General features: G+C 41.9%; 1 protein-coding gene across 8 annotated transcripts in view; it reads right to left on the reverse strand.

The window, feature by feature from the left end:
- Positions 1 to 26,067, reverse strand: part of fgfr3 (fibroblast growth factor receptor 3) — a 176,508-nt gene that overhangs the window by 128,907 nt on the left and 21,534 nt on the right. For 2 of the 8 annotated variants that reach the window (XM_087991007.1, XM_087990997.1), the window contains exon 1: positions 13,919 to 14,556. The exons of 1 other annotated variant lie outside the window; for it this stretch is intronic. The gene's annotated coding sequence lies outside the window, so the exon portion shown is untranslated. Of the gene's footprint in view, positions 1 to 13,918; positions 14,559 to 26,067 lie in introns of those variants that run through there. 5 more of the 8 variants (XM_043711200.2, XM_043711050.2, XM_087991016.1 and 2 more) reach the window with 4 other exon arrangements.

The raw sequence follows: 26,067 nt of genomic DNA on the forward strand, positions 1-26,067 counted from the left end.
GCTTTTCTCATTCTGCACCTATGTGCGGGCTCACTGAAGGGGCACCTGACGTCAGTTATCACTGTTTGGGGAGGAGTAAGCACATGCAGAGTGAGATAATTGCATCGCCTCAAACACAATAAAAAATGTTTTCAATGCTGTTAGACAGTAAGAGCCAAAATTGCCAATGGTAATCGCATCCAGAAAATCGTAACATCATAAGTACAGTTACAGCGCAAAGGAGGAGAATCGGCCCATCAGATTCATGCTAGCCCTCTGTAACAGCAAATAAAATAGTCCCACTTCCTCACCCTGTCACTGGAGCCTGAAAACACTGCCTTCTCATGCTTACCCAATCATCTTTGAAAGCCACAAGTGGAGCCACTTCCTGCGCAATCTTCAGATCCTAAGTACTTGCAGTGTTAAAATGTGATCTCTTATATCACCACTTATGATCCCTTTTGCAGGTCACTTTTTAATCGGTGTTCTCTAGTTCTTGATCCTTCCATCAATGGGATTAGTTTCTCTCTGTCTCCTCATTCGTGACTTTGAACGCTTTTATCAAAGCTCTTCACGACTTTCTCTGAGAACAACCCCAGCTTTCACAGTCCATCCATGCAACAGAAGTCCCTCTTTCCTGAACCATTTTTGTAAATCTTTTCTGCTTCCTCTCTAAAATCTTCAAGTCCTTCCCAATGAGCACTGCCCAGAATTAGCCAAGGGAGTCCAGGTGAGACCAAACGAGTATTAGAAGGAGAAGGTTTTGGTGTTGGCCAATGTCCTTTCCCCTAACATTGCCATCATAAAACAGCTTAACTGCTCACTTGTCTAATATAGTCCAATGTTAAAGATATGGCTTTTTCTGATTCCAAACATAGTTCACTGTGTCAAGCATCTTATATACTAAAAACCTACTTCTATCTCACTACAAATATGGAATCTTAACTTTTCTTCAATATGTGTGGATTGAGGATAATGGTTAATATTGTTAATCAAACATCTACAATTTTTGGGCTGTGGCTGTTCTTAAATTGTTACAATTCATTGATGCATTCCCAGTGCACAGTACCCTAACATTTGTGTTCAAGTGAATATAACCCCAAATGGGCCTTTCAATGCAGCTGAGATTGTACGTGACCCTATTGGTTGAATCTGGGGAATTATGAATGCACAATCTGCAACCCCGTTTGATTTAAGCCAACATATATCTAGCCTTTTCGATTTGGATAAGCACAAGAACAGAAATGTTGCACTGTACAATTTCATGCAAAATGGAAAGGCCATCTAGTGTAACATACATTTCCATTGGTTGAAGGGCATTTTTCCAGAAGGATCTTGGATTTGACAATCAGCCCAGTTTGTGACTGTTCAGTGGAAGATAGGTGGAAGGCAGCGAGAGTAATGGCTTGAGTGGGGATTTGGTTGGTTCTGTCAGTGAGGGAATTCCAGCACTTTGACCCAGTGACAGTGAAATAACAGCTATATAATTCCAAATCAGGATGGGTTGTGATTTGGAGAGGAACGTAGTGTCCCTGTGCATCTGTTGCCCTTATCTTTTTTAGTGGTAGAGGTCACTGCTGCCACTGTACATTGCTGATGAAGGAATGAATACTGGAAGCTGGTGGATGGGGATGCTGATCAAGCAGTACACTTTGTCCTGGATACTGTTGAGCTTCTTGAGTGTCTTTAGAGCTGTACTCATCCAGGCAAATAGATAATATTCCATCACACTCTCCTGCTGCGACCTAAGGTTCACTTAGCTATGGAAGCTGGAGATTACAAAGTCCTATCCCAGTAAGTCATCATTACATTCTGATAAGGAGGTCAAAGGAAAAAGTGTGATATAAACAGTGTGGAAAACAGGGAACGGCAAAACTACTCCGTGAACAATTTAAGTACAGTCAGTTCTGCTAGAACACGGTAGTTCCATTCTTGTGCAATCCCCTGTTATAGCAAATCACATAATAGCAGCACCATTAAAACTAATGGGGCTGGAATTGCATCATAACCAATGCATGCTTTAAATATTCACACTTTAGGTAGAGTGTCCCTAATTCATCAATCACATTGCAACGAATTTTCATTAACAAAACACGTGTTATAGCAGAACGACCTGTATTCTAAATTTGTTATATAAGCTACCAGGAGCAGAATAATTACTTTGAACCACAATGATACTAGCAAATTATGTGGATGAATCAAATTGAATGCCTACCAATGGCAGCTTGCATCTCCACCAATCAGCCTGAGGACAACCTGATTTCTGGCATGCACAAGCTCCTCTGCCCCACCCACCCTGCACTCAAACATAAGTTTGCCCCAAGCTATAGCAGCTTTCGATCCACCTTCCTATCAGTGGTAATGTATGATTTTTGCAAACCATCCACCATGCGGTATTCAACACCCAAAATATTTTTGAAAGCATGCAAGCATTGTTTTCCTTTTGTGGAAATATAATGAACAGTGACTGTATCACCTCATAACAGATGACAAAGGGAATTAGAAGCTCCAGCTTCAGTAAGGGGTTGATCAGTGAATTAAGTCAAAGGCAAAAGTTGGGATTTTTTAGAGTTGGCCTCAGCACTGTGAGCTCAGGATGGGGAGAAAGCTATCCAGCATTTAGCTGCTGATTGATACCTCATGAAACTTGGTAGAAAATATACACATTAAGCCATGACAGGATTGGCTGTGTTGCCCATTTGTGCATTGGTCACCACAGAGTCATAGAGTCACACAGCATAGAAATCCACCCTTCAGTCCAAGCAGTCCATGCCGACCAGAATCCCAAACAAAACTAGTCCCACTGCCTGCACTTGGCCCATATCCCTCCAAACATTTCTTATTCATGTACTTATTTAAAGTCTTTTAAATGTTGCAACTGTACCTGCACCATCCACTTCCTCTGGAAGTTCATTCCACACATGAACCATCCTCTGTGTAAAAAAAAATTACCCTCATGTCCTTTTTAAATCTTTCTCCCCTCACCTTAATAATATGCCTCCTAGTCTTGAAATCCCTAATGCAAGGGAAAAGACACTTTCCATTTACCTTATCCATATCTCCCTTGATTTTATAAACCTCCATATGTCACCCCACTTCAGTGAAAAGAGTGCCAGCTTACCCAACCTCTCCCTATAACTCAAACCCTTCATTTCCGACAACATCCTGTTACATCGCTTCTGAACCCTGTCCAACTTAATGGCATCCTTCCTATAACAGGGCAACCAGAATTGGAGACGGGACCCCAGAAGTGGCTTCACCAACATCTTGTGCAATCTCAACATAATGTCTCTACACCAGTCCCGCTATTGGCCACTGATCCAACCCTTGATCCTTCCCTTCAATTCCCTCCTTCAACCCTTCCACCTCTCTAGCTTCTAATCCTCCTGTAAAACCACCTCTGTGACCAAATCTTTGGTTAAGTGCCTTAGGCCTCTGTTCTACATGATAGGTGCACTGTAAATGCAAGTTGCCCTGTCTGTCAATAAGAATGAACACCAGCTGCACTGCATTTAAGTGTGAGAAGTGAACCACAAAGAAAACTGGAACTTTTCTGGAATTCTGGAAATTGGATCTAAAACCAGAAGACACAGGTCAGCATTACTTAAGAGGAAGACAGGTTGCAATATTTCAAGTATGTGACTGATGCTGAGTTTTTCCAGATTTCTCTCTGCTTAGTTGAAAAGTAAACTCGAATGCAACTTTTCAAAATGTATCAAGCCAACAGGCAGGTTTGTGGACAACTGGATTCAACTAGACGTCACTATCTGGGATCAACACCAAGTGTACTGAACAATGACCTCAGATGAAAACGAGCTGATGCCTTTTACTTTTGATCCAAGGAATTTAATGAGAAAAACACAGAATGTATCTATTGCTGACCTTGCTCACTGTTTTTAAAACAAACAAAGTCCAGTGTTCCAGTTGGCATTAATTCAGTGAATAGATGATCACAATCTGCACATCAAAGATCTGTCTGCTGCATATGAACCACAGACTTTGCATTTTTGTAAACAAGCCACACAGTTTTCCAAAGCTTCTATCTTGCCTTCGTTTCCATAATGTCAATAGAAGCAGCCTGTCTCACACGGCAAGAAACCCCATTTGTCTTCCCTTGTTCTGACCGCTCAAGTACCATCTGCTCATTTCAGTGACCTGTCCTGTTGCTCTGAGGGCTCTTTTGTCCCTTCAGCAGCTTCCTACCCCGGCACCTCAAGTACTTGAGGTCAGTGACATGATTCTTTGTCCCGGGATTTCCTGCAGTGAGCTCCACTACAGATTACTTAAGAGCAGAGAGCTAACGGTGAAACCAGGAATAGCAAGAGCTCTCTCGCGTCATGATTCATCCAGCCAAATGCCCCAAGGTAACATTTGATGCTGAAAGTCTCGTGTCCCTTTTATTAAGCCATCCTACAGGACAATCTTACTTGAAATTCAATTTGCAAACTTTTCTCCAGCAGATTTTAGACATACTTTTGTGAACACTTCCACCACTTGCATTTTAAATGATGCAGGACTTTTAAAGAAAGAAACATTTTATTGAATGCAATCCAAGCCTTGTGGCCAAATGTACAATCACACAGGACTCAGGGCAGATCAACAAATTAGGAAGAATTTTTCAGGTTTTCACAAGACATCACAGAGTGAAATGTTATAGCTGAATGGATTAGACCAATTAATTAGTCAAATGTTGGTGGTGAATTAATACAAGCAGTCTTAACAAATGGTTAGTGGTGCATTTAAAGTCATATGGTTAGTTTTTTTGTGGGGTGACGGTGAGGGTTGGCGAGAGGTGTAGGGAGAATGGGAAGAATTTACATTACAAGTACAGCAATGCTCCTGAACCAACCGTCCAAGTGTAAAACACTGTTCACAAAATTAGTGAAAGGATTTATTACTAGCTTAAATATTTTTCATTCTCATTACAGTAAATTTCCACAAGCATTGGATATCAGCTATTATCTCACCCCAAGTGAAAATTCTTCATTTGTGAGGCTAAGTGGCAAGTATTAGCAGGTTATCCAAGCTGAGGTATTTATGAAGGAACCTTGCCATCAATACAGGCAAGACAGCAAGTCTTGGTGCTAGTGCCCAGACTGCATAAATGGACAGGTTTGGCAGCATGAAGAGCATGTCACTGAAAAGCTGCCCACCAAATCCAAAAAAGTTGATGACTGGCACAAAGGGTGACAATGGGGAAAGTTGAAAAGAAACTGAGCCGAGATATTAGCGGAGGGTCTTGATCTTCATGAGTGTTAATAAATGCAGGCTTTACTGGCAGGCTTATTGAACAACTGGGAAACCCTGAGTGAGTTAAATATCAACATACTTGGATACTGGGCTGTGTATCATGTTATAATGCCACTTCGACTCTTGCAAGGCTTAGTAAAGAGGCAACGCATCATAAAGCCGACAGTTAATGATAACCCAATACTGTCACTTGACTCTAAGGATTTATTGCCACCCTCCTCATCCATTTGTTTACAACCACTCAACATTAGCTGTTGTCACTGCTCTCTGCAGCCTGGCTAATCTTTAAACCGAAACAATTCGATTCTGGTGTGGGAAGGAGATATCGCAGATGATATCACTTTTGTTGTTCTTTTTGGATGTCCCACAATAGCTCCTGAACACTTCATTGTTTTTCATACGTGTCACTTGGATAAACTGGAACCATTGGAATTGATATTGGGAGGTCCTTGTCAATAAACACAGCATTTTACAGATAGAGAGAGGATGATAGCATGACTAGGAGAGTGAGAGATATTTAAGGGAGAAGGTGGAACAGACAGTTAAAGAGGGATGGACTTTCAAGCAAAAGAAAGAAATAAAAATCAACTGGATGCTGGAATTCTGAAATGAAAACAGAAAATGCTGGAGAAACTCAGCAGGTCTAGCAGCATCTGTGACAGAAAAACAGAGTTAATGTTTCAAGTCTAGAATGATTCTTCAGAGTTATAATGGACCAGCTGGATCTGCACTCGATGGAGTTTAGATGGATATGGGGGGGATCTCATTGAAACGTGCAGAATACTGAGAGGCCTGAGTAGAGAGAGTGGACATGGAGAAGATGTTCCACTAGTGGGAGAGACTAGGACCCGAAGGCACAGTTTCAGAGTGAAGGCACAAGCCTTGAGATGAGGAGGAACTTCTTCAACCAAAGGGTGGTGAATCTGTGGAACTAATTGCCACAGAGGGCCGTGGAGGCCAAATCATTGAATGTACTTAGGACGGAGATAGATAGGTTCTTGATTGGTAATAGGTTCAAGAGTTACGGGGAGAAGGCAGGAGAATGGGGTTGAGAAACATATCAGTCATGATCGAATGTTAGAGCAAACTTGATGGGCCAAATGGCCTAATTCTGCACCTATAGTTTACCACTTTATGGAAACCCATTCACAGTAATGATGATGAAAAAATTACTACTTAAAACAGAAAGGCTATGGTATAATGTCAATGGACCATTAATCCAGAGCCCCAGGTTAATGTTCTGATGGTAGGGTTTAAATCCTCAGAATGTAAAATATGGATACAGTAAAAAAATTCTTGAATTAAAAGCAAGCCTAATGGCAGATGTCTAACCATTGTCATTAGGCATAAATCCCAGCTGGCTCGCGAATGTCCCTTTGGAAAGGAAATCTGTCCTTCTTACCTCGTCAGGCCTCCAGACTCACAGCAATGAGGTTAACTCTTCATCACCAAATGCTAAATTGTCCATAGTGTTCGAGGGATTTGTAGGTTAAGTGCATTAGTCAGGGGAAAAATAAAGTAATGGGGTAGGGGAATGGACGTGGGTGGGATATTCTTCGGGGGGTTAGTAAGGAGGTAACAACAGGTGGGGATAGAGCCCAAAGAGACTGTTAATGTAATGTTTTCTTCCCAACTCAGAGAACGATTTTCCAGTTCTGAGAAAGGGTCACTCAACTCAAAACATTAACTCTGATTTCTCTCCACAGATATTGCCAGAACTGCTGAGCTTTCCCAGCAATTTCTGTTTTTGTTACTGATTTACAGTGTCTACAGTTCTTTCGGTTTTTAAAGAGAAAAAAATGCCATTATATAGCATTTCGCACAGCCGCAAGGTGTTTCAAAGTGCTTTACAGCCAATTGAGTAGGTGTTGAGTGTGCAGTGAAGAAAACACTGCAGTTAATGTGCAGTGCTCATATGGTGCAGAATTAGGCCATTTGGCCCATCAAGTTTGCTCTGACATTTGATCGTGACTGATAATGTGCTCAGCCAGAGACTCTGGTTCGATTCCAGCCTCGGGCAACTGTCTGTGTGGAGTTTGCACATTCTCCCATGTCTGCATGGGTTTCCTCTGGGTGCTCCAGTTTCCTCTCACAGTCCAAAGATGTGCAAGTAAGGTGAATTAGCCATGCTAAATTGCCCATAATGTTCAGGGTGTAGATTAGGTGAATTAGTCAGGGGTAAATATACGGTAGAGGAAATGTGTCTGGGTGAGTTACTCTTCAGAGGGTCAGCATGGACTTGTTAGACTGAAGGTACTGTTTCCACACTGCAGGGATTCTATGATTCTATGATTAATGCCCAGGTAATCTTCTTTTTGTAATGTTGACTGAGAGATTAATATTGACCAGATCACCAATTATTTTTTGAAATAATGTTGTGGACTCATTTACATCTAGCAGAGCAGCACATGGGGCTCTAGTTTAACATCCATCCAGAAGACAGTCTTTCAAACTGGGTGGCACACCCTTGGTACTACAAAGGTGTGTACATTTGTGATTTATGTGTTTAATTTCTGGAGTGGGATTTGAACCCAGAACCCTGTAATTCAGCGGAAAAAGTGCTACCAGCTGAGCCACAACTATTCCCTATAAAATTTATTCTTTAATTTTCTGGAGGCAACTACTGTCCATCATGCACTTTCATATATAAAAGAGAGAGATGATCAGATGCCTTGTTTTTGATGGTATTATTTAAGGGAGGAGTGGGTTGACTGTGGAACTAGGAGAATTATTGACATTTGTCATTTGCAAGTAAGGGAGAATGGCAATGAGACAAGGCATTTTAGGAAAACTGTTCTGATGGACTTGTTTTGGAGTTGGAAGGAAAATGCTACACTGAACGTCTTGGTTCTCTGCGTAAGGTGAATTATAAGAGGCCTGATGGGTTCAATGTTGAACAAACAACAAAAAGAAGGAAGATCTGAAGATGGAGCTGCACAAAATTCTGCTGTTGGCATCAAGCCAGCATATGGAATGGAAAAACCGAGAGAAAAAAACAAATACATCTTTATGAGACAAGAATAGAAAATAAGTCACACTTTGACGCATTGTATAACCTTCAACTCAGCACAGATTCGGCTTTGCAGTATCTTTGCAAACCCAGTGTCAATATCTGGTGATCCGGATTTGAGTTTAGTTTCAAATGACAAACTCTTGAAAATATCCAGAATAAGCAAGTATTTCCCTTTTCCCCTTCTTTAATATTTCCTCCTCCTCTACTGAAGGCACTGCCCCTTCATTAGGGCGGGGTTCGCACAGAACCACCAATTGGGGCCTCATGCGAGCAGTAAATCCTCATGTGCGAGTCTAGACAGCGAGTGCTGGCAGCCTGGGGAGGACCTTCAGAGCCAGATCCAATCCTCTCCCTATCTGACAATCATCAGGTCACTGCATGAAAAAGGGATATCTTAAAGAGACTGGGGAAGAAGTGAGAGAGTAGGATTAATTGAGATTGCACAAATGGAGAAAAATACCAGTGCAAACTTGTAGGGGTTATCAATCTGTTTCCATGGTGCATTACACAATTGAAAATGTACACATATACTTTCCAGCAGGGGTCACTAGATAGCCATCAGGACTGGGAAGCCATGGATTTGTGGAACACTTTCTAATGTTAAAGGTGCTACATCAATGCACATTGTTGCTGTTGTTTTCTCCTTTTTTTAGTCCAGACCTTGAATAGTAATGACCACAATCACTGTCCTGGCTGAGATCAGCTCACTGAGATAAAAACCCAGGAGGGAACCCAATTGCATTGCAAGCTGCCATTGCTGTTTGACTCGCTGGGAAGCTTAGTGTGGAAATATCACTTGTGTTTTAAGACAAATCTTATGGTAGATAGATGCTTATTGACTGGCAGTGGGCTGAAGAGTTTTTTTCCATGCTGTAAAAAGACAGTTACTCTATAAATTCTTTTGCTGAGAAATCATAACAACTTGTTTCACCGAAACGGCTGGACAATTTTTATGGTTTCAATAATCAGCAGTACCCTCACTGAGGCAGCGTTCTAACCTGCAACATTTACACAGCTTTGAGTGATATTTTGCTACAGGGTAATATATCTATAGCATGACTACTGTATCAAAATGGCATTTCCAATCCAATAACTTTAAAAACCTCAAATGGTTATAAAGCACTTTGATTATGTAAATGCAAGCTCTGCCCTTTTAATTATATTTTTTTCCCCAAATGTTGTATACCTTCCATGGAGCTTCTGCCAAAGTTTTCTGCCTTCCTCTCCAACATTAATAAATTGTTTCTCTCCTCCTCATTTTTGTTGGGTAACAGCTTTTTGGCACTTCACTGACAATCTCATTCTTTACCTATGAGTCTAGACAGTAATTAGGTGATGGCTGTTCAATGCAGGGTCCTTTGCCGAAAACGTTCAACATTCATTTTGAGTGCTCTCCCCATTGTCTCCTCTGGTAGCGTGAGGGTGGGGAAGCCTTTTTGCCCTATGCCCTACATTTGTCAAACTCCCACCATTGCTCCATTTGATACCAGCTAACTCAACACAGATCACAAACTTATCCTATATCATCCCCAATTTATACAGCAAGATGGGAGGGAAGAGTTTGCATTATGATTACATAGCAGAATTCTTCACTTCACCACAGCAGTGTTCTTGAAATTATCAAAACCAAAGACAGTTTGGCGAATTCTAGGACAAGGATGAATCATAGAACTGAGATTTGATAATAAAAAGGTTATTTATGAATTAATTTTAAATGGATCCCATATATCTTTTCCCAACATTGTCTCTCCCACCCTCCTCCTTTCTTTAAGGATTCTACCCACTGACTTGCATATAGTACATGGGGCACTTGTTGACCTTTTGTATCCCATTCAAATGGCCAATGCTCATGTGAGAATGTCCCTAGGTGCTGGCAAGCTATCTTACACATCAAAGCTAAACATATCCCTCTCCCCAACCAGCATTCTCATATACACACACACACACACACACGATCAGGAGCAGAATGCCCAGTTAATCATTCGTCCCCGAACATGGGTCAGCAATGCTTCATCGCTGCTCATCTCTGAAACTATCTGGTATAGCACAGGCGAACAAAATGCACTTTCATAATTGAGAAAACGTGACCCAACCAAAAACTATTGAGTAATGTTAAAAGCAAAGATAGCTGGACCTAACAGTAACCACTAAAATAACCAATGAACAGTCGTTCTCAAATATAACATTTGTCCTAGATTTGGTGGCAGGCAGGTTATTTTTATCAGTTCAGATAGCACTGTCAAAGTGATGTGACCCTTTCAAGGCTGCAGTGGCACACAGGAACCAAAAAGAGACATCCTTTTTATTTGAAAATCCCATTGCTGAGTACATAGCTGCTTAATTTGGATTCTTTGAATTGACCTTTTATGAAATCCAATTTATTAAGACTAAATATGCAGAATGGAAGGAAAAAACAATCTTGAAAAGTGCTGTTGGTTTTTTTTTAATAAGGCTAAAATACTTTTCATTACGGAAAGTCCATCAACTCAGATTGTTTCAAAGAAGGGTCTGTTTGCCTGATGTAGGTTGTTTTTAGCTCAGTGTACAACAAGGCTCATTTTCTTTCCTGAAGTGTATCATTCTACAAATGTTAGCCCTCCCCTCACATACCACAAACTGCTAACTGGCTAATTATTTATTTGCCACCTCAGTCAATGTCATTAATCCGAGGTGCCCCGAAGATGTCTCCTTTTTGTCTTGGCAGGTTTTTCTTTGTTCTACACACATGCCTCTGTTTCTGTTTACAGTACACATTCACTCTTCTACATTGCTAATAAATGTGTACAATATTGTAGAAATAGTCTCACAGGAGTGCACTGTACATTCAGAAGAATGGCACACTGTGTAACCATAAGGCTGAATACTACACTAGGGAGTTGAAAAATGCTGAGCAGAGTAAATAGATCTTCAGTCTCCACACTAAGCTCCCTTTTACAAGTTTCTGAACATATATTTTCCATCACACAATGTGTGTACCCCTCATAGATTCTATGCAGCTCTTGAAAAATAAAATTACTGGAAATACACAGTGGGTCCAGGCAACATCAGGAAGAGAAACATTTGACAATCCTTTCATAGACAGCTATAGACTTTTGAAATGTACTCATTTTGGAGAGCTGCTAAGAGATTTAGAGTCGGTGCCATACTCGAAATATTTCTGATCTGCATTTTTTAAAAAAATTTAATATTGAAAATACAATGAACAGAACTTAAGCCATGATGAACTTAAAGCTCCCCTCACCCCAACCCTACCTGTCTGGGTGCTGATGCTGGATTTAGATTAGATTAGATTCCCTACAGTGTGAAAACAGGTCATTCGGCCCAACAAGTCCATACCGACCCTCCAAAGAGTAACCCACCCAGACCCATTTCCCCTGACTAATGCATCCAACACTATGGGCAATTTAGCTGGGCCAATTCACCTGACTTGCACGTCCTTGGACTGTGGGAGGAAACCCACGCAGACACAGGGAGAATGTGCAAACTCCACACTGACAGTCGCCCAAGGCTGGAATCGAATCTGAGACCCTGGCCCTGTGAGTGCTAACCACTGAGCGTTGATTATACCTCTATAACCCTCTCACAGAAAATCTGCAATGCTGCTGATGGACATGCACCCACTGCCTTTCCTCAAACCAAGCTCCTGTCTGGGTCAGCACTTCATTTCTCCCTGGGATTAATGTCTCTAAAGCTCAAGTCGCCACTTTTCACGTGGTGACTCAGACTCGGTAAGAATCAGCTTCCAGCGGTGAGGTCGCCATCGACACTGATAGCAAGGCAAACACAAGGTAACGGGTCGCCTTTGGAAAGGGATAGTGCTTGTAGAGAAACTGTCAGGTTCCCCACCCCGAGACAACACAGCGATATTATCCAGTGTTAGTGAAAGAGAGACCTGGCGAAATTTATGGTCGTCCACTGAAAGTTTATCGCAGTCTTCATAGCTAAATAAAAATAGCAAATTGGAGAATTTGTTTCGAGAGCCATTGGGGAGGAAGATGGGATTTAAAAAGAAAACCTCACCATGAGAAGTTTCCTCTTTGTAATGTCCAGCGGATGAAAAGTTAAGCGTTGACAAGAGTTTACATTTGAAGACAGATTCTGACTTTGAACACTTGGTTTACTATAATGTTAAAATCAAACCGAGCGATCGCTTACCAATTTGTCATTGAGGGATGAAACCAGACCAGCCAATTGAAAGGAATTTCCCAAATATTTTCTCCAACCCCCCCCACACACAAACAACTCCTTTGTGAAATCTTTTTAAAACTCACTTCTCCAGATGGGAAGGGACGACAAGGGGTTGTTGGGAATCTCTGAAGGCTATTTGGTAAAACTCCAGGCAAGGGGAGGCGAGTGATCAGGAATATCAACACGGTGAAGCTGCTAAATGCTGAAGGAATCAGTTACAGAACCTATCTCAGTAGAACACTCCGCCACGGACCAGCGTCCGATAGCCCCTGGAAGTGAACAGTGCTCCGGGGTTTTCAGTTCAGTGTCCCCTATAAACCTCAGTCCCATGAATTGAGGTGGGAAGCTGTAGCGAGGGTCAAATCCCCAGCTTCCAATTCATCACCGCTCAGACACTGCAGCGGCAGCCTGTGCCCGAGAGCTCGGTATGTCCTGGAGAGGTCTAATACAGAACACCAGCAAATTCACCCTGCACCCATCACCCCGCATTTTAAATACAGAACTGTCGCTGTCTGGCTGTGTTTTGTTTGGGGGGGGGGCGTCGGGGTGGTGAAGGGGAAGCTGACACCCGATTATTGAGCCATTTGGGATCACATTAAAAGTTAAACCTTTGCAAGAGTAGCACAGGTTAATGTAATCAGCTGAGAAATCCGTTCATGCTTCTAAGCAAGATCTCGGATCTCACCATCATACGTGATCAAATTTAAATTTCATACAGATCAGAGATCTTCATAGATGTCAAACTCCAGTGTTTGTTTCCTTGGTAAACTGCTGTACAGAACCGAACTGTGTTTGTGACTGTGTGTATGTATTGTTTATAAATAAAATATATTTTGTGGTTAAAAATGTTAATAGTTGGTCCAATTGTAACACTTTTATTTTAATCAATGTTTAAAATGTTAGGTTCACAGATGCTCTTCAGAAAAGGGAAAATCTGCCCTGCTTCCCTGATCTGGTTTATATGTGACTCCAGTCCCAAAACAAATGTGGTAAATTGAGCAATTAGCGACAGGCAATAAATGCTGAGCCGAATCCCATAAACAATTCGCCCGCGGGAACTTTGTTTTCACATTATTTCAGTGGATTGCGCCAGTTCTCTGCCGTACAGGTTTGTAAACGGTCCCATCAGCTTTAACAAAGCCGGCTCTCGGTAGAACAAGCTCCGGGATTCTCGGAGAGTGTGTTCCGTGCACTCACAGCGAGTTCACTCCTTGTCAAACCCTTGTGCCTCCCGTCCCTCCCTTCAACTCTGTTTACATCCTGCCCCTGTCCCCGTCCCGCTGCTGCTGGTTTTCTGAGTGAGCCCAGCTCTCTCACACACCTCCCACTCTCCACATCCTCAACGTGGACTGGCCTCAGGCAATGTCCTGCACAGCTCCCCCAGCCAGCGCCCGATCAAACTGGTCACTGCATTCATATTAAAGTGGGAGAGATGGGGGGGGGAGAAGAGAGAGAGAGAGAGAGGGGGGCGAAAACAGTCTCACTGACCTGGTAGAACGATACTCCTGAGTTGCTGGTCCGACTCAGTCAGGAACCCACCAACATTCAACGATTTTCCCCTCCAGCCGATTCAACAAATAAAAACGACGAGAAGTCGAGAAAATGTTTTAAGTCATTTGTAAATCCAACGTGAATCCCGCGGGCTGGAAACTTGTCAGCGGCTCCAGAAACAGCAACCTCTGGCAATCAGACCGAGCCGCTTCGTGCCTCATTGACTCAGTCTGTTAACACCTTCTGCCCCCCACCCAACCCCCGTTGGGTTTTTTTTTTGTTTTCACCGGCGATCTCTGGACATTGTCTCTCCAACTTGCCCCCTCGCGCCTCTCAGCTTGTTTAAACAAACACAAATAAATGTTGGTTGTTGTTCCAGCCCGCTCTGTGGCTCGAGGGGAGAGATGCCAGTTCGGGAGAGGCCGGGGGATTGCTGCTGTTTCTTCCAGCTCACTGTTCCTCACAGGGTCTGCTGCTTGGTCTCCCTCTCTCTCTCTCTCTGTGCGCTGTGATAGGAGTATGTGTGTGTGTGTGTGTGAAACCTTGGCTCGCTAACTTTAACTGCCAGAGCACAGCCAGCGGCTGGGAGAGCAAATGAAGAGAGGGGAGAGAGAGAGAGAGAGAGAGGGAGGTTGGGGGTGGGGGTGAAGGGGCGGGGGGAGGATCAGATTTCACTCGGTGGAAGCACTCGGCGCGCTGAAATGTGAGCACTTGCAGTGAGAGAGTGAAAGCAGTAGGGGCTCCTCCCCATCTCCTGTCAGGCCGGCAAAGTCGCACACACTCACCCTGCACTGAGGATCCCACTCCCCCACACACCCCCCCATCCCGTCTCTCTCTCTCTCTCTCTCTCCCTCTCTCTGCAGCCTGTGTCTCACTGCCCAATGTGTAACCAGCCGCCCGAGTTGCAAACAAGTGCAGAAAAATCCCTCCCAAAGTTCCTGAGTTGACGGCTTCACAAAGAACACTTGGGAAGCAGCGCCCTGAGCAGTCCGCATTCCCCCTTTTCGGGGACTTGGGAAAATCGCGCACTTATATTTTCATGTTGCTGTGAAAATGAATTTGCTAGTCACTAATATACAATCTGCAATGGAGCAAAGTGACCGTGCAGCGTAAGGCAATAACTCTTCATATTCCCTCTCCTAGCGATATTTCAGCTGTCTCCTCCTGATATGTCAACGGTATCCCTCAACAAATCTGAACGGCATTGACATATCAACTGTATACCCAACTGATACATCAACTGTGCCTCGTATCAATATATCAACCAGGTCCCATTTCGATATATAAACTGTGTCCATATCGATACACAGTTTATGAACGGTATCCCCATCGATATATCAACTTATCCCCCATTGATATACCATCCATTATGTATCGCCTCCTGTCTACTGTCTGTTAATGCAATGCCTTCTATATAATGCTAACTGATTTGGCGCCTGATGAGATACCACCCATTGTTTGCCGATGTACTTTCCAACATGCGTTGTCCTGAGGTAGGTTAGATGTTCTGTTGCAGAGTATAATTGCAGGGGAACGGTATGTCAAGCGAATGATGTGTGCTAGGCAGGGGGAGAATTGACTTCTGATTTATTCAACCAGAAAATGGTGTGTGATGCAGTGACAAAGTAATTCAGGCTCAAAACCACGCCTTAAAAGGAATAAATCTGACTTTCAGTGATACCATGTTAAATACCTGTGGTGTTTTAAACCAGGCAAGATTTGTCTTACAGAACACTTTACCAAGCACAAGTATTCTTTGAAGCCTCAAGTGGGAAATGAGCTTGGATGAGGCATTACTCTAGAAGTTAAATACATCCTTTTCCTCATAAATAGCTGACAATATTTTCAGACACACATAGCAATTAGACAAAGATAATCAGGGAGAAATGAATTACGTGCTCAACAGTACAACAATTTGATACATACTTGACCAGCCATATCATTGAGACTGCCTCATGAATCATTAATTAATAAGTTACTAATTGCAATTAAAATGGTTGGATTTTTGCTGCTAAGTTACTAATTGCAATTAAAATGGTTGGCTTCATGCTGCGGAAGTGGAATTGTATTAAAATTGTCCTATATTTATCCATTAGCAGTGAATAGTTACCCAGAACTTAATCTTAGAGTAATCATCATATTGATTTGGATGAGGCACATTTTGAAATGTTTAAGTTCAAGTCAGAAACAGGTTCTATCCGAGGAGTGGTGAATGAAATTAAAGAATTCACCCAGTGCCGTGTACAATGTGGAAATGTGCAACAGTCAAAGGAACTCACTGAAAAACAGATTGTAAATGACAGGCCGCCTAAACCAGGGCAGATGGCCCCTGCCACTCTACAAATCAAATATTCCTCGACTGAACTTGTGTGCAGCTTTGGCCTAAGGATAAAAAAAAATTCAAGCAACTGCAGTCTCTCAAATAACTCATTCCTTTTTCACTAACATGTCCCAATGTCATAACCTGCACTCAATATTACCACACCATAGGTAACAACACCAAAAAGAGGACAAACAACTTTCAAATAAAATAACTTTTAAATGTTTTTAATGTTTTCAAAATATTTTTGGAGGGGAACTGTAAAAATGAATGCATATGGTTTAATTTGCCTTTACCTTCCTTTGTTTGAGAATACAATGGATAAAGCCTAAATAGCCAGTCTACTGTGTACAGACCATGTCTTTCGCTGCAGATGAAGGGGTGCACGAGGTGGCAGTACGATCAACAGAGAGAAAGGGAGAGGAGTGAGTGTCACAGACAGCTTGGCATTAAAAACTCTGAATTGCCACCAAATGACAGCTTTACAGGCTACTCAACAATGGAAAGAAGCTTTGCATTAATGGACAGATTGATGAGCCTAATTTAGGCCGCTCCGCTTCTGTGACCCCTCTACCGCTCCAGCAAGCATAGGCCCTCTCCTTTCTTTTCCCTGTCGACACTATTCCGTTGCCTGAATAAACTTATCAGCCACAGTAACTCCATTCTGCGGGCTGAGAAACACCTTTGTGACACCCGCAGAAGAAAGGCACTGCTTTGCAAGACAAAGGAGTCCCATAATCTCCTCATTGTCCCTCATTAGGATGGCAGAACCTGCCTAATTGGAAAGTTATAGGATCCAACTAATACTCCTTAAATTAACCTGCTGAGTAATAAAGAAATCTCTCTCCACCCAAATACACATGTGACAGGGGTAACACATACTCTTTGTTTGTAAACTCCATGCACCCCTACCCTCTTGGTCTCTCTGTTGAAATCAAGCGATAGGATTTTTGATGCTTTTATATGACAGCAGGCTGCTGATGACGCACACATATATGTTTAATAGCTTCCATAAGACTGACAACAATGTCATACAAAAACTATCTTTCAATATAATCTTACTAAACCTTCAGGACATTACAAATGCTTTGTTGCTAATGACTTTTGGGGATATCTCATCATTGTTTTATAAACAAACACAATATTCAATGTGCGCATAGCAAGGCCTCACAAACAAAATAAGATGCCCTATTAATCTGCTTTTTCTTTTGACTGAGAAGCAGATGTAGACCAGGCAATGATATGAACTCCCTCCACTTCACATAGCACTATGGGATTTTTAACTCAATTTAACAAGCTAAGGAGCCTCCGTTTCAGTTTAATATAGCGACCCAAATGACAATACCCCTCATTACTACACCTGAGTGTGAGCCTCTATTTTATATATATATATATAGAAATCATGGAATGGAACTTAAACCCATGACCTTCATGATTCAGAGTAATGAAGATTTTTAGAAAATTATTTTTATTAACATTAACAATATTTACAACATCCTGATTACATTGTATCATATAATGCACTAACCATAGAAACAAACCAGAAAAAACTCAGCATTCTGCCACTTGGCACCATCTCTCCTCCACCATTGTTCAGCTTCAAAAACTAATGTTTCATTTAACTCTAGTACACATATTCGTTTATGATGTTTCAGTCACTGAGCAGAACATGTCACCTTAAATTATTTTCCAAATGATACATCGAAGAGCTTTAGAAAGACCTTTTAGTTAATGCTGTTTATTCCATGTTGAGCCAAACTGATAACAAGTTCACAATAAAGACTTTGTTGATGGCTGAACATTTATTCAGTGAATGACAAAAATCAAGATAAGAAAAATTCCATGTCATCTACTGGCTTGCACTGAGTGAGCAGATCTTAGTTACTGCAATTGTTTACTTTTAATGCCTCAGCATTAAAAGTAAAAGCTATCCTGAGTTTGTGCTCCAGATTACAAATCAGAGATTGCTGGTGGTGTGCACGTACAGACATTAGGTATTTACCTTGCAGGCTCAGGCTCAGATGTGAAGTTCCCTCACAGCTGAATAGCCCATTGACATTGAGAGAAGAATTTTGCTCGAAACGTCAATTTTACTGCTCCTCAGATGCTGCCTGAATTGCTGTGCTCTTCCAGCACCACTAATCCAGAATTGAGGGTTATTGTTCCTCAGCTTAGAACAAGGTCCCTTGAAATAACAAAGCTTTAGAGAAATTAGGAGTGAAGAGTTAGGGACAACAAATCATTATATGTAAGAAAAACACAAATTGGTTCTGAAGAAGGGTCTTTGGGCTTGAAATGTTAACTTTGCCTTGTCTCCACAGATGCTGTCAGGCCTACTGAGTTTCTCTGGCAATTTCTGATTTTGTTTCAGATCTTCAGCATTTGCAGTTGTTTGCTTTATTTTTGTTTTAAATCATTACGTGTTGGGGTTACAGCAGTGGAAACAGACGATTTCAGTAAGTTTGATCAGACAGTGGATAGATCACAAGAAAGAGAACTATGGAACAGCAAAGGATACGAAGAGATAGCCTTCAATACTGATGAATAAGTATAAAGGAAGCTATAGTATGAAACAAAACTAATGTGGTTATAATGGGAGATTTTAACTTTTGTAGACTGGGAGAAGCAGAAAGCTTGAGTATTTAGGACAGTGAGCTAGAACAAGATGTTTCAGAGCCATCAAAGGGACTGGCTGTTCTGAATATAATGATAAATAACAAACTAGGATCTGGTAACAATCTGGCAGATAGATAACAGATAAATAGTGCAAAGGATGCAAAGAAGCAGTTTGTGTGATAAAACAACTACCAACACCTAAAAGGGAGATGCTCAAGCCTGAAAGTGAATCAACGGGAAAGACTCAGCAGTTGCAGTTAGATTCCTAGAAAAGAGAGGTAACCCTAGCTGATTTTCTCTTCATTGACATCCACTGGTGGCTATTCCGTCTGGGATCAGTGAACTTCCATCAAACTGAGCATCAAATCCAGGATTTCTGTGACGTTTGTGGTTCAGTTACTCACTGAACCACTGAGTGTTTAGGGGAGATTTACACTAACATTTCAATTGCGAACAACTCACCATGATTTGTTTGAATCTGTAATGGCAGGTATAGTACACATAATGATGACAAATCATTCTACTGACATTTTTTTCCCACAATAATTTTAAATATTTGAAGCCATTGTGAAGATATTTAACGAAACCTGAATCAGATCCAATTCTTATCACCCAAAACCAATGTATTTTTAATCATTTTGATGTTAATTAACCACCAGAAATTTAATCCCGTAGGAATTAATCAATTTATGATTATCCAAACGCACAATGCATCGAACTAACCTGTTATCCCTGGAGCAGTTAAGATTATCAGGAATATTCCATCATTAAAGAGGCATTGTTCTCCCTCTAGGCACGATGTGATGATAAACTGTTATGGTGACAGCTTAAAATGTCCTAAAGGGCCACTATGAAGACTTAAGTTACTTCAAATAACAGCTGACTTTAAGTTAGCCACGTTCTTTCAATATGGGATCTCTAAAAAGTTTAAATAGTGTGATCTTCGTACAGAAACCACCCTTCCAAACAAAAATGCCCAATTCAGTTCTTCCATTTTGCTTAAGTTAGCTGATCTCAACAAAGAACAGCTGTAGAGTTTCCAAACCAAGCTTCAGCATCTCTGGGCTGTAATGGGGATGTGAAAGGGGACCCAGCATTATTAACAGGGTTGCTGGTTAACCAGTAACTGCTGTACGAAAATGCACACACAATCCAACAAGAATGGGAACTGAAACAGAAGTTGTTGGGATCACTGGAAATGCAGGGTGGTTCAAGCAGCTGCCAGGCTGATCAAAGGCCTGTTAGGAATGGAATCAGTTTTAAACACCAAAACAACTGCAGATGCTGGAAATCGGAAACTAAAACAGAAATTGCTTGAAAAGCTCAGCAAGTCTGGCAGCATCTGTGGAGAGAAATCACAGTTAATGTTTCGGGTCCAGTGACCTTTCTTCAGAATGGATGGTAGCTAGGAAAAAGTTGGTTTTTATGTAGAAGTTAGGGTGGCGGGGAGGGCATAAAGAGTAAATGATAGTTGAAATAAAGACCAGATTGAGAGAAAGAACAGACAAAGGAATGGATAACAGAGGTAAAAGATAACAGTCAATTTAGGAGAATGAATAGCTGTTAATGGAGACTATTAATGGCTAACAATAGGTAGAGCGTAATAGCAGACCATGTGATAGCAATGCCTGATGTGTGAGGATTGGAGAAAGACATGGAAGAAGGTGCCTCGTCCTAAAGTTGTTGAACTAGATATTGAGTCCAGAAAGCTGGAAAATTCACAAGTGGAAAATGAAATGTTGTTCTCCCAGCTTGCACTGAGTTTCATTGGAGCACTACAGCAAGCCTGAGACAGCGATGCTAGGCAAGGAACAAGATGGTGTGTTGAATCAGTTTGTTGAAAATGTGTTGCTGGAAAAGCGCAGCAGGTCAGGCAGCATCCAAGGAGCAGGAGAATCGACGTTTCGGGCATGAGCCCTTCTTCAGGAATGCTGAGGAAGGAGATGTGGCTGTGGTAGCGAGTCTGTTTGAGAACGTGGCTGAAGAGCTTCTGGGCAGAGGAGATGACCTGGGGTGTGCAGTGAGAGAGGGACTCACTGAAATCTTTGTAGAGGGAGGAAGAGAGCTTCTTCAAGGAAGGCATCCTTGCAAGAGGATTTGCAGTAGGTTAAAATCTTCGAGGAGAAAGTGAGGACTGCAGATGCTGGAGATCAGAGCTGAAAATGTGCTGAGGAAGGAGATGTGGCTGTGGTAGCGAGTCTGTTTGAGAACATGGCTGAAGAGCTCTGATTTTCAGCTCTGATCTCCAGCATCTGCAGTCCTCACTTTCTCCTTGAATCAGTTTGTTGCCAGGGTTGGAGAATTTGAGCTACAGGGAGAGGTTGAATAGGTTAGGGCTGTTTTCCCTGGAGTGTCGGAGGCTGAGGGGTGACATTATAGAGGTTTACAAAATCATGAGGGGCATGGATAGGATAAATAGACAAAGTCTTTGCCCTGATGTGGGGGAGTCCAGAACTAGAGGCATAGGTTTAGGGTGAGAGGGGAAAGATATAAAAGAGACCTAAGGGGCAACTATTTCACGCAGAGGGTGGTATGTGCATGGAATGAGCTGCCAGAGGAAGTGGTGGAGGCTACATTTAAAGGCATCCGGATGGGTATATGAATAGATAGGGTGTTGGCAGGAGGGACTAGATTGGGTTGGGGATATCTGGTCGGTATGGACGAGTTGGGCCGAAGGTGAGTTAGCCATGGGAAATGCATGCTTACAGGGTTGAGGTAGAGGGATGGGTCTGGGTGGAATGCTGTTTGGAGGGTCAATGTGAATTTGATGGGCTGAATGGCCTGCTTCCACACTGTGGGGATTCTATGATTCTAAGGTAGTAGTGGAGGTGGATGATGTCATGGAGGTAGAAGCCTTTCACATTCACGAGATCGAAACATAGAAAATTGGAGCAGGAGTAGGCTCTTCAGCCCTTCCAATCTGTTCTGCCATTTAAAATGGTCATGGCTGATCATCCAACTCAATACTCTGTTCCTGCTTTCCAGATAACCCAAAACCCCTTTATGAAATTGAATTACTGATGAAAATTTTTGTTCAGATGTAAGGTGCAATATGAAGTAATAGCATCAACTGAGTATTTGCTTGACTCCTTTTACTAAGATACATGAACAAAACTAACATGAAACAAGTTGCACCTTCTACAGTTCCTGTGCAACTGGTTTAACCAAATACTCAACTTGATAGGAATCAACTAACTGAGACTTTTTAAATCAGGGTTATCTTAAAAAAAAATTCCTGAGGGGCCTCCCAGTATACAATTCAGCCCAAACTACAGTGGGAAGGAAATTTCACTCAGAAGCCACAAGGATTAAAAAGTCATGGGTTCATATAAGAAAGTGGTCTCCAGAGGATATTGGGGTTTGGTGGAAGGTTGGTGTAGGTGTATATACAGCCCCTGACATGGACAGCATTGTGTTGCCAAAGGGTTTCTGAAATGGTCAAAAATAAGGTTCCTTTCCTGTGCACTGCTACCGTAACAAACCCTGAAAAGGGAATCCATTTTGCGAAGTTGTCATTGCTGTTCAGAAACATAGGCAATCACTATATTCCAAAAATAACTTTGCAATCCTCAGAAGTTATTGGTTTTGTCCCCATGCTTTGATCTGTACTTGTAACAAGCCTGGTGCCTTGTCAGAGATGAAAGTTTGGAAAATCTACCCTTTAATGCTGTACTCAGCAAGTAGCTCAACAATTCTAGTTTTTAAAAGTGGTCTGCAATGTATGGTGTATAGAGGTGGTGGAGGCTGATGCAATAAAGTTAGATAAGTATTGAAAGTAGGAAATTTGGAGAATGTTGGGGAAAGGGCAGGAGAAAGGAGACAAATTGGATAGTTTCAAAGAGCCAGCACAATGATGATGAGAAGAATGGTCTCTTTCTTTTCCATATTATTTTTGATATTGTGAAAATCTGAGAGTGTGTTTTGTGAATTGCTCCAGCTGATGCGCAGTTTTATGTTTCAACTTCAAAAAAACCAGCCATTTTAACTCGGAGGCTAGCATATCCCAGATGATCATTTTACTATTAAAATGAACTTCAAAGTGAACATTCCCGAAGTGAGAAATTTGCACAAAGAGCACGATTTTGTAAAATCAATTGTCACCTTTATCTCTACCCTCATTCAAACATTCCTGACTGTCCAGAAATTGAAGTATGTCCATTTTTGTCAATGTGAAAACACGCTAAGAAATAAAAGGCACAGTGGCACCTAGCTAGGTATAAATATAAGAAATAGTTTTTTTGGGATAGCGCCTTTCTCATCCTCAGACCATCCCAAAGCAATTTACAGTTTAATGAAATCCTTTTAAAGTGAAATCACAGGAAAGCTCAGCACAGCAATATCCCACAAGCTGAAAAAGGAGACAAATAACAAGGTGTGTGGTCAGCTGAGACATAAACACTACCAATGGCATGAGACAACTCTTTTGCTTTTCTTTGAACAGTACAATGGGATCTCTTACAGGTGCTGCATGAGGTTCACTTTAGCATCACACTCTAATGATAACACTTCCAAAAATGTTGCACCCCTTCAGAACTACACTGAAATACTACATAAAAACCGAAAGAACTGCGGATGCTGGAAATCAGGAACAAAAAACAGAAATTGCTGAAAAGGCTCAGCAGGTCTGGCAGCATCTAAGAGAGAAATCAAAGTTAATGTTTTGGGTCCGGTGACCTTTCTTCAGAATTGCATAAAGAACAAAGAAAATTTACAGCCCAGGAACAGGCCCTTTGGCCGTCCAAGCCTGAGCTGATCCAAATCTACTGTCTAAACCTGTCGCCCAATTCCTAAGCAGCTGTATCCCTCTGCTCCCCACCTACTCATGCATCTGTCCAGCAGCATCTTAAATGAATACACGTGCCTGCCTCTACCACCTCTGCTGGCAACATGTTCCAGATGCCCACCAGCAATTTCTGTTTTTGTTACTGAAATATTAACCTAGATTAAGTGTTCACAATCCTAAATAGGGCTAACTTTATTTTACTTTGCCTGACCTATCACTATCCACCCTCCCCACCCCCCCCCCCCCCCAACCTGCATCTACCTATCGCTTGCCTTCACCCTCCCCTACCCACTATTTGTATGTCAGCTCCCTCCCCCACCATCACATTCCTGAAGAAGGGCTTATGCCCAAAACGTCGACTCTCCTGCTCCTTGGATGCTGCCTGACCTGCTGTGCTTTTCCAGCAACACACTTATCAACTCTTGATCTCCAACATCTGCAGTCCTCACTTTCTCCTAACTTTATTAGCCTTCTGATTAAGATCCACAAGCATTATCACAGGGGTAAGATTAACATTTTAAAAAATCATGGTGGTTAGTATTACCACTGGAATCAGGTTAGCAGAATTGAATTAAATTGAATTTATTATAACATATACTGAGGCACAGTGAAAAGCTTTGAGTTGCGAGCAATACAGGCAAATCACAGAGTCACACGTGGGCGGCACAGTGGCACAGTAGTTAGCACTGCTGTCTCACAGCGCCGGAGACCAGGGTTCAATTCCCACCTCAGGCAACTGTCTGTGTGGAATTCTCCCCATGTCTGCGTGGGTTTCCTCCGGTGCTCCAGTTTCCTCCCACAGTCCAAAAATGTGCAGGAATTGGCCATGCTAAATTGCCTGTAGTGTTAAGTGAAGGGGTAAAATGTAAGGGAATGGAGGGTCGGTGTGGACTTGTTGGGCCGAAGGGCCTGTTTCCACACTGTAAGTAATCTAATCTAATCTTAAATAGCATAGATAAGTAAATAATAGGTAAACAGCAGCAAAAACAAAAACACAGGTACAGGTGAATGTTATGAGTTTGTGAGTCCATTCAGTATTCTCGCAATTGTAGGGTAGAAATTGTTACAAAACTGAATTAATAAATGGTCAAGCCGTTCAATCCCTGTGACTCCTGTTGACAAGGAGTTGCATGGCGTTATTACATAGTAACAGTCCTACCTTTGCTCTGATTGCCCCTCAAGTTAAAACCCACATTGCAAGGAATGGGTCATTTATAGATGCACTGGAGGAATATCTGAAGAGTGAAGAAGCATAGCCTGGCGTGAGTTAATATGTTTTGGAGCTAGGTTAAAACCAGAAGGCAAATAAAAGAGGGAAGAGGTAGGGACAAAATAAATTAGAAAACTGGGCTGATATTAAAATTGAAAAGCTGCAGTTCCCTGAATATTCATTTAATCTTAATTCTTTTTTAGAATGTTATTCTGTGACTCACTTTTCTCATTAATATTGTAGCCAACGTGCCACATTCACATTCTATCACAGTTTGTGTTGGAAGTGGAGGTCCTGGTTAATGTCCTTCACATCAAAGGGGAATTTTTTTTATCAGTAAACAAAGGACTTCACTATCACTCTCCTGCGACAGCAGCCCCCTCTGTCTACAAACACCACTCCTGCTGAGAAAGCACTTGGCAAGAAAAATGCCCAACTGCGACCTCCAGGCCCTCGAAATCATTAACCAAACCCTCAAAATGCTTTATCAGAGCAAAGCAGAGAGAAGCCATGGATTGAGCTATCTTGCTTCAGGTGGGACTGCTTTGTCTCATCTTTCAGTCCAGATGTTTCTGGGCTTCGAGGGAGCCAAAATACACAGTACTGCGGAAAAAAAACCTGGCGGGTGGCATGATCTAATCCGAGGCCAGCCCAAAGTCAAGGGAAAGGTGAGGTAAACACACACAGCTAATAGTTGAAAATGTCACATGGAAATTAAATGCTCCTATCAGCATGACTCATGCATGTCAGTCCATTTAGCAACAAAGCGGCTCACTTATTGGAAACACTCAGTGACAACACAAGGTCCTGCCTTGTGATATCTCCAGGTCTGTTCAAGGGCAAAGCTTTGTTTTGCTTTTGGCGACAAAATATCTCTTCATTAAGCAATTCTTAAACAGTGTCTGTGAAGAATATAAGTTAAGGAGATGCAATAGATTCACAAGAGCCTCCAGATTTTATTTTACATTCTTTTTACTGTCTTTTGGATTCTTTAGCTTATCCCTTATTTTGAGTTAAAATCACACAACACCAGGTTATAGTCCAACAGGTTTAATTGGAAGCACTAGCTTTCGGAGCGTCACTCCTTCATCAGGTGGTTGTGCACAATCACCTGATGAAGGAGCAGCTCTCCGAAAGCTAGTGCTTCCAATTAAACCTGTTGGACTATAACCTGGTGTTGTGTGATTTTTAATTTTGTACACCCCAGTCCAACACCG

The sequence above is a fragment of the Chiloscyllium plagiosum genome, unplaced genomic scaffold, assembly GCF_037043375.1.
Source record: "Chiloscyllium plagiosum isolate Xiang-an unplaced genomic scaffold, Cpla_swu_hap1 HiC_scaffold_1, whole genome shotgun sequence".
Lineage (NCBI taxonomy): Eukaryota > Metazoa > Chordata > Chondrichthyes > Orectolobiformes > Hemiscylliidae > Chiloscyllium > Chiloscyllium plagiosum.